A 9,622-nucleotide genomic window follows, 5' to 3' on the forward strand; every position below is an offset into this window, starting at 1 on the left:
TAACAGAATTACAGACCGTGGCAGTGACAGGGTGGTTTGTGTCCCTTCCTCCCCAGGCTGCCTCCTGGGAGCTCTTGCTTGCCTCCTGTTGGGCTGAAAAGGAGGCAGGTGCAGTTTAGTTGTTAGGGTGTCCAGTCTCATTGCTCCTCTTGGGCACTTCTCCCTGCCACCCCTTCCTTTGTTTTCAGTTCATGGGACATAGCTGGAGGTCACACTGTCAATTCACACACCTTCAGTTTAGTACAGAGGGCACGTCTCAACCCAGACAGCATTGCGGTGTGGACTTCCCGGCAAGCCCTGCTCTCAGGGCACTTGATCGTTGCCTCCACAGTGGGTCTCTTCTGCAATTTGAAAGAAAAATCCAATGAAGTGTATCCAGTTATTGGGTGAGTTATCAGTTGCAGCATAACAAATGACCACAAATGTAGCATCTTAGAATAGCACACATCTGTTATCTCACAGTAACCATGGGTCAGGATCTGGGCACAGCTGAGCTGCACTCTCTGCTTCAGACCTCACCACATGGTAGCCCAGGTCCGCAGTGCTGCAGTCCCTGCGAGGGCTGAACTGAGGAGTGCTCCCCTTTTAAGTTCAAGTGCTTGTTGGCAGCCATCAGTTCCTCATGGGCCATTCCTAGCCATATGGGCCCTTCCAATGTGGCCATGTGTTTGCTTAAAGCCAGCAAGGGAGGAGAAAGTCCTAAAAAAATGGGTTACAATCTTATGTAAGGTTATCATGAGGTGACCATCTGTCACTTTGGCTAAACTACTGTTTAGAAGCAAGTCACAAGTCTTGCCCTCAGTCAAGTGGACAGTGCCACAGACCTTCATACAAGGAGGCAGGCATTATGGGGACCACCTTAGAATATGGTTGCCACACTTACTAAGTGGAGTTCAATACAAACGCTCATTAATTCTGTCCACTGAAGATGCCTACAAAAAATGACCAATGTTGTGGCAATGAGTACCTTTAAATGAAACTTCTCACCAGAAGGAGCCAAGGCTGCTTGGAGAAATGTTGGTTCTAGCCCAGGTCAGGAAATGCACAAGGTGAGCCAGAGAGCAGGGGAGCCGCTGAGGACCACTGAGGTCATGTCAAAAGAACATAGGACTCTCAACAATTAACAAGTGCTGGTGAGGATGCGCAGACAAAGGAACCCTTGTGCACTGTTGGTGGGAATGCAGATTGGTGCAGCCATTGTGGAAAACATTATAGGAAGCCCTCAAAAAAATTAAAAAATTCAACTGCCTTATGACCCAGTGATTTTACTTCTCTGTATATATATCCAAAGAAACTCAAAACACTGATTCAAAAAGCATTTGCACTTTGAGTACATCTTAACCACTTCAAAGTTTATTTTTATTTATTTTATTTTTTTAAATTCAGTGAGAGGAGGAGAGGCAGAGAGACAGACTCCCACATGTGCCCCGATGGGGATCCATCCATCAAGCCCACTAGGGGGTGATGCTCTGCCCATCTGGGGCATTGCTCCATTGCTCAGCAACCAAGCTCTTCTTAGTGCCTGAGGCAGAGGCCATGGAGTCATCCTCAGTGCCCAGGGCCAACTTGCTCCAGTTGATCCATGGCTGCAGGAGAGGAAGAGAGAGAAGCGAGAGGGACAGGGGTGGAGAAGCAGATGGGCACTTCTCCTGTGTGCCCTGACTGGGAATCAAACCCAGGACATCCACATGCTGGGTTGACACTCTACCACAGAGCCAACTAGCCAGAGCCACCACTTCAAAATTGTAGTTAAAAACTTATATTATACAAGGAAATAGCAGCACAGAATGACTAATCCTAAACCAACTAACCAATAAAAAAAACCCCTCAAAATAAATAATTAAAAAGTGCTGTTGCAGTGTTATTTACAGTAGCCAAGATATGGAAGCAGCCCGAGTGTCCATCAATAGATGAGTGGATAAAACAAACTGTGGTATAGGCTCTGGCCGGTTGGCTCAGCGGTAGAGCGTTGGCCTGGTGTGCGGGGGACCCGGGTTCGATTCCTGGCCAGGGCACATAGGAGAAGCGCCCATTTGCTTCTCCACCCCCACCCCCTCCTTCCTCTCTGTCTCTGTCTTCCCCTCCCACAGCCAAGGCTCCATTGGAGCAAAGATGGCCCAGGTGCTGGGGATGGCTCCTTGGCCTCTGCCCCAGGCGCTAGAGTGGCTCTGGTTGCAGCAGAGCAACACCCCGGAGGGGCAGAGCATCGCCCCCTGGTGGGCAGAGCATCGCCCCTGGTGGGCGTGCTGGGTGGATCCCGGTCGGGCGCATGCGGGAGTCTGTCTGACTGTGTCTCTCCATTTCCAGCTTCAGAAAAATACAAAACAACAACAACAACAAAAAACTGTGATATATATGTACAGTGGAATATTACTTGGTAATAAAAAAGAATAAAATCTTACCGTTTGTGATAGTGTGGATGAACCTAGAGTGTAAGAGAACACAGGAGTCAACCTGAAGAGGCTCCCACTGGCTCACAGACTATCGGCTGTGAGGTGTGCACCAAGTATGTGGGACTTCTCAGAGCCTTTAGAATGCAGGTACAGTGCAGACCCCCAGCTACATTAACAATGGCAACATGGAGCCGCTTCTGCCTGGAGTGTCTCTGACCATTTTGTGGGGCATGGGTTTGAGGGTTCTAGTGAGGGAACAGCAGGGCTGGAGTGAAGGGTAAGGCCCTACCGGGAGTTGGGGGAGTGATTTGCTGCAGCCTGCCCTGGGGTTTTGAGTTCAGGGAGGAGGCATTCATTAGAGGACTCCTGCTTAGTCAGGCCCCAAGCAGTGCACTCCACTGGTGGGCAGTGGTCGGCTCTGACGGTGGCGCCAGGGCCCTGCTGTCCAGCGTGCTGGCTTTGAGCTCCAGCTGGTGAGCTTAGAGACTCTCTGAGCCTCGGGATTCACATCTGCACTAAGGGCACGAGCAGACCCTGTGGTTTGTGAAAGTCTAGCACCAGCCTACCAGGAGATAGCCCTAAGCTTGTCACCTCACATGAAGACACAGGGCAAGGAACATGCCCTGGCACAACCCCCGCTAGGGTGAAGAGAGCTGATACCCATCAGGCATTTACAAGACTGGAAAAGCCACATCCCCCTGACATGCGTGCCAGAGGTGCGGCTGCCTGCAGCTGGCAGCTGGCAGGCCATCCATCCCACCCTGGGAGGTCAGCAGTTCCTGGGCTGTGGGCAGGCGGGGGTGCCAGGAGGAGACAGAAGAGGTCTGAGTGAGGCCTGGGGTTGGTGTGGTCAGGTAGGTGGAAGTAATCAAAACACCTGCCATTTATTGACTGCCTTCTGATTGCACATTAGCAAATTGACTCAATTGATTGTCCTCATAACACTTTAAGATGGATGTGAGTGTCCCCACTTTCCAGATGAGAAAATTGAGGTTCAGGGAGGTGAAGTCACTTGCATAAGGCCATATAGCTCATGTGCTAGAGGGCTGCGCTCTGCACCTTGCTCTGAGGCTCGGCGGAAGTCTGGGTCTTCCGCCATGCTGTCACCACAGAGGTGCTATTCGCAGAGGCATCTGCTCAGCAATCAGGGACCCTTTGCTTAGCTCTGGACCATTCTGGGGCTCTGGCATCCCAGGGAACACAGGTGGAGGCCACAGCCTTGTTTAGAGGGAAGGGCCTGGCCAGCCCTTTCAGGATCTGACATTTAAGGCCCGCTGTGTGTTATTTCTGAGGAGGCAGGACTGATCACGGGAGCAGATAGGTTTTGGTGAGTTCTGCAACCTGAGCAAGTGCATGCAAGCTCAGGAAAAACGACCTTCTGTTCTTGGACTTAGTGCCTTTCATCAGTCTTTGGCCTCCAGGGCAGGGCCCAGGAGTCTGGGAAGTGGCCACAGGATACCCTGCCACACACGGAGGGCCTGGCATCTCAGAGGAGGAGCTTGCCACTAGGAAGTGTGCAAGGGCTTGGGTGTAGCAGTGAGACAGGGGAGGGTATGGTCCGCCCCCTCTAGGACACTGAACCCTGGGGTGCAGCCTGGGTTCACACGAGTACAGACTCCGGTGTGGGACGTGACAGTGTTGAGTGGGTACCCCAAAGCCCCATGGTCCCTGGAGGCCTGCCTCTTCTGCCTCAGCTTGTGTTTGCACTTTGTGGAGTTTGGTTGGCCAGAACTGTCCAGTTCTCACACTGTCCTGTCCCTATCCAGCCAGCCATATGACCAAGAAGCAAAGGAGACATCTGAGACACCGTGTCAGCTCCAGGCCCTGAGCTTTCTTCCTCATGCCACTCATCTCAGCCACAGCAGGGTCTCAGGGTGCAAATGCTCCATTAGTTCTAGTGATAGAAATGATAACAATGAGAAGGAGCGTCCTTGACAGACTTACTGTGTGCCAGGCACTTCCTCAGCACTTTATGATTGTTTCTCCATTTATTCCTCACACTGTCATTTCACACACAGGAAACTGAGGCACAGAGAAGGGAAGAAGCTGTGGGAAGTTCTGTCGCGATGGAGCCCAGGTCCTTCTTGAACAAAGCTTCCCTGGCCTTTGCCTCATCCTTAGTGACCCTCTTACTCTTGCGGGGAACCCGCTGAGGTGTTTGCCCTCCCAGCACCTCTGGTATCAACCCCACCAGGAGCGGGCTGGGTTCACACGTTGTTGTGTGTGGTAGGAGTAGGTGTCAGAGAACCATGGGTCCAGGGTGAAAGATAATCATCAAACTCAGTTCTTTACATGATTTCTTCCTGCAGCATTTTATTTAAAAATTTTTTTGAACTTTTTCAGAAAAGTTGAGTGATTTGTTCAATGGATGCTCATATGCCCACCCCCAGATTCCACAGTTAAGTTTTCCTACATTTGCTTTACTGTCCATATATTCATCCATCAGTGTCTTACTGGTTTTGCACACTACAAAGTAAGCTGCACCTCAGTTGGGGTTGAATCCCAGGGACGGTACCCTGTCCAAATGACTGCTTGGCCGTTGTTTGAAGCCCCTTGGAGAAGGGAAACCTGCCACAGCTCCCCATTACATCAGCTCCCCATTACATCTGCTCCAGCTGTCACCAAGTCCTCTGTGCAAGGGGTTCAGTGACAGGCTCTTTCACAAGACATTGAAAGAACAAAGAATCAGACCCCCTTGGAGTGAGTTGTTAAAGCCGGTGACTTCCCATTGAGGAAGTCTTGGGCAGAAGTCCAAGAACATGCTCTCTTTTTGTGTGTGTGTGAGAGGAAGGGAGATAGTGAGGCAGACTCCTGCATGTGCCTTGACTGGGATCCACCTGGCAACCTCATCTGGGGCCAATGCTTGGGTACCAAGCTAATTTTAGTGCCTGAGGCAGAGGCAGCTAGACCAACTGAGCTATCCTCAGTGCCTGGGTCCACACTTGAACCAATCCAGCCACCGGTTGTGGCAGGAAAAGAGGGAGAAAAGCAGATGGTCACTTTTCCTGTGCCCCACTGCTAGTGGAACCCAGGATGTCCATACACTGGGCCAGTGCTCTATCCACTGAGCCACTGGCTGGGGCCAGAACATACATTTCTTTTTTTTTTTTTTAAATTATTTTATTTTATTTATTCATTTTAGAGAGAGAGAGGGAGAGAGGCAGAGAGAGAGAGGAGAGAGAGACATGGGGGAGGAGCTGGAAGCATCAACTCCCATATGTGCCTTGACCAGGCAAGCCCAGGGTTTCGAACCGGCGACCTCAGCATTTCCAGGTCGACGTTTTATCCACTGCGCCACCATAGGTCAGGCCAGAACATACATTTCTAATAAGCTCCCAGGTGGGGCTCACATGGCTCTTCCAGGACACTTTGAGAAATGCTGGTCTAAGTGCACAGCAATTTGGAGATACATTTACTCCTAAAATAAATGGGTTTGGCAGAGTCTTTGGCATATTGTTGGAATAGGGCTGGAAATATGCTTCTGCCCCAATAGTGCCAGTCTTTATCCCTAAGGAAGATCACACCACTCCTTCCATGGTGACCCCTAGACGTGCCTGGTGCTGGCCTGCAGTTGGTGACTTGCTCTTGTTCTGTGTGGTTTTCTTTGTGGGCTGTGTCTCCTTTGTGGCTTTTCTCTCTACTTGGCTGCCCGCTGGCTCCGCTGGCTGGCAGGAGAGAGGATCCTGCCTGGTCTTTGGAGAGGCACATCAGCATTAGACCTGGAAGGACTGTTGCACACAATAACCTTCCTTTTTCCAATCTATTTCCTCATCACCCACAGCGGAAACGTTTGGAAGGAAAGCCAGTGTGTGTCTTCCAGTCACCTTTGCCTCTTCCTGCACACTGGGGAGTGCTGTCGTTCATACTCTGCTTTTGCAAATTAAGTCATAAAAGGAAAAGTAAACTTGCATTAATTGTCAATGGCTTATTAGTCTAAGGAGGAAAGCTAGTCTGGGACAAATTATGAATTTCATTAATTTCTCCAAGTTGTTTTTTCTTTTTTTATTGATTTTAATTTATTGTGTTTACATAGATTCTAGTGTTACCCCAAATGCATCCCCTCTGCCCCGTATTCCCCTTAACATCTCCCTTGCCCCTCTCCCCATATAATTTCTTGAAGTTTTGGGGATTTGTCTTGAATGCAAAGGCCTTCTGAGTGACCTTCTATAAAAGCTTTAGTTAACATGGCTGGCGTCATTATGTTGTGTTACCTCCCGTAGCCCACAGCCCCCCCACCACTCCCTCACCCCCCAGACTGATTTACTCAGAGACTTTTGCTGCACTGATGAAGGCGGCGGCTCAGGGCCTCCACGGGGTGGATTAAGTCACTTCATGGGCTCTGACTGGAGGGCAGTTCCTCTCCATCAGAGAGGGTAACAGGGGCGCTCTGCTCCGTGGAGAGCACCCTGAAGTTTCAGTTGGAACTTGCTACATTAGATATGAAGGTGCTGAGCTTGGAATTATAACCTTGGGCCTGACCATCACTTGGAAGCTGTGGGGTGAAGGGCTTGTCAGCCCCACCTCAGGCCTTCTTTTCCTACATTTGAAAGTGAGGAGTCTTGGGATCATTGTCATGGCCAGAGATGGATGCAGAGTTGCTGAGTTTCATTGGTGTGGTGGGCTCTTGGGGTTGGAGCAAGAATCCAGCTGTCCAGGCCCCTCATGCAGTGGCCTGCTCACATTCCAGCACATACCCACGGCTCCTGGGACCTCTGCACACAGGGCTGGGTGAGGTGGGGAATCACAAGCCCCAAGCAGGAGGGGGGAACTTGTAGGCAAACACCACTTCGAAGGGTAGCTTCCTGCAGTCCCAGAGCCCCAGTGGACAAAGACCTGTGGCCCATTGTGGCTGCCAGCCAGCCCCTCTCCTGGCCTTTCCTCCTCACCTCACACCCCTTGTTCTTCTTCCTGTGGTGTAAGAGGTGGGAGGTCTGTAGGTGGAACCTCAGCTTGCCACGGTTGCAGCCCCATGCCCTGGCTTCCCCTTGGCTCCAAATCTGAATTAATCTACATGTTGATATTTGAGGCTTGCCACTTGGATCTAATTGAGGTAAAATTTACATACAATGAATATAAGATTATGGTGAACGATTCCTTGAGCTTCGACAAGTGCACATACCCCACCGTCCCCAGCAGAGAGAGCAAGCATGCCTGTCTGGAAGCTCCTTGTGCCTGGCTGTCAGTCAGCAGGCTTCCCTGACACTGTGTTCTGATTTCGTCACCACAGAGGGCCTTGCCTGTCCTGAGTGCCATGTAAAAAGAGTTGCACAGCCTCAGTCTTTCCTAACCCACTTTGGGTCATGATGCTTTGAGGATGAGCCATATTTCCACTCCTTTTTTTTGTTGGGGAGTATCCTGTTCTAGAAACAGACCATGTTTTTGTTTGTCAATTTACTTTCTGGTGCACGTTATGTTTGCCCCAGGTTTTGGCTAATGATTAAAAATGTCACTATAAATGCTTTTGTATAATTGTTCTTTGTGTGGACATGTATTTTTATTTCTCTCTCTTTTTTTTTTTTTTTTGTATTTTTCTGAAGCTGGAAACGGGGAGAGACAGTCAGACAGACTCCCGCATGCGCCCGACAGGGATCCACCTGGCACGCCCACCAGAGGGTGACGCTCTGCCCACCAGGGGGCGATGCTCTGCCCCTCCAGGGCGTCGCTCTGTTGCGACCAGAGCCACTCTAGTGCCTGGGGCAGAGGCCAAGGAGCCATCCCCAGCACCCAGGTCATCTTTGCTCCAATGGAGCCTCGGCTGTGGAAGGGGAAGAGAGAGACAGAGAGGAAGGAGAGGGGGAGGGGTGGAGAAGCAGATGGGCGCTTCTCCTGTGTGCCCTGGCTGGGAATCGAACCCGGGACTTCTGCATGCCAGGCCGACGCTCTACCACTGAGCCAACCGGCCAGGGCCTATTTCTCTTGGGGAGATCATTGTTGAGTCATCGGGTAGCTGTATACTCAGTTTCACAAGAAACTGCCAGGCTGTTTTCCAAAGTGACTGTACCATTTTTAACTTCCAACAGTGTTGCATGAGTTCCCAGTGTTACACATTCTTATCAGCACTTGATACTGTCAGTGTTTTTAACTTTATATTTTGGGGGGATACAGAACAGCATCTAATTGTGGCTCTAATTTGCATTTTTTTCTAATGAATAGTGGTGTTGAGCATCTTTTAATGTACTTATTGGACTTCTGTATATCTTATTTTGTGAAACATTTGTTCATGTTTTTTACTCATTTAAATATTGGATTGTTTGGACCCTGGCCAGGTAGCTCAGTTAGTTAGAATGTCATTCCAATATGCCAAGGTTGAGAGTTTGATCCCTGGTCAAGGCACATACAAGAACCAACCAATGAATGCATAAATAAGTAGAATAAAAAATTGATGTTTCTCACTTTCTAAAAATCAATAAATAAATTTTAAAATTTTAAATTAGATTGTCTCTTTATTAATTAGTATTTCTTTTAATATATATTCTGAAAATAAATCATTTATCAGGGATACACACACACACACACACACATAATCTTCTGAGATATATATCGCACGTGTCTCCTAGTCTGTGACTTGTCTTTCATTATCTAAATGTTGACTGCATGAAGAGGAGCTTTAAACTTTGATAAGCATTTTCTCCTTTTGTGAATAAGATGAAGTTAGATTTTGAGCTTGGATTGTAACTTTAGGAGTTTTAATTAAAATTTTTAATTGTTCCCATGATACACTCCTTACTCAAAGTTAACCAGAGTTGGCAACTTTCTATGTATTCATCCACACCTGTCTGCATGTTTCTACAAACATATACACACATATATGGGATTTAAAAACAATTAAATGAGAGTACACTACACACCCATTAAGCTATTCTTCTCATTTAATAATACATTGACAAATAGGTACATAAAGAGTTGCTCTACATTACTAATTATCAGTGAAATGCAAATTAAAACCACATATCACCTCATACACATCAGAATGGCTGTCATCAATAAATCAACAAAGAACAAGTGCTAGTGAGCATGTGTAGAAAAGGAAACCCTCCTGCACAGTTGGTGAGGATGTAGATTTGTGTAGCCACTGAGGAAAGCATTTTAAAAGAATATTTAGGGAGGCCCTGGCCCGGTTGGCTCAGCGGTAGAGCGTCGGCCTGGCATGCGGGGGACCCAGGTTTGATTCCCGGCCAGGGCACATAGGAGAAGCGCCCATTTGCTTCTCCACCCCCCCCTTCCTCTCT

This window comes from Saccopteryx leptura, chromosome 5 (assembly GCF_036850995.1).
Source record: "Saccopteryx leptura isolate mSacLep1 chromosome 5, mSacLep1_pri_phased_curated, whole genome shotgun sequence".
Taxonomy (NCBI): Eukaryota; Metazoa; Chordata; class Mammalia; order Chiroptera; family Emballonuridae; genus Saccopteryx; species Saccopteryx leptura.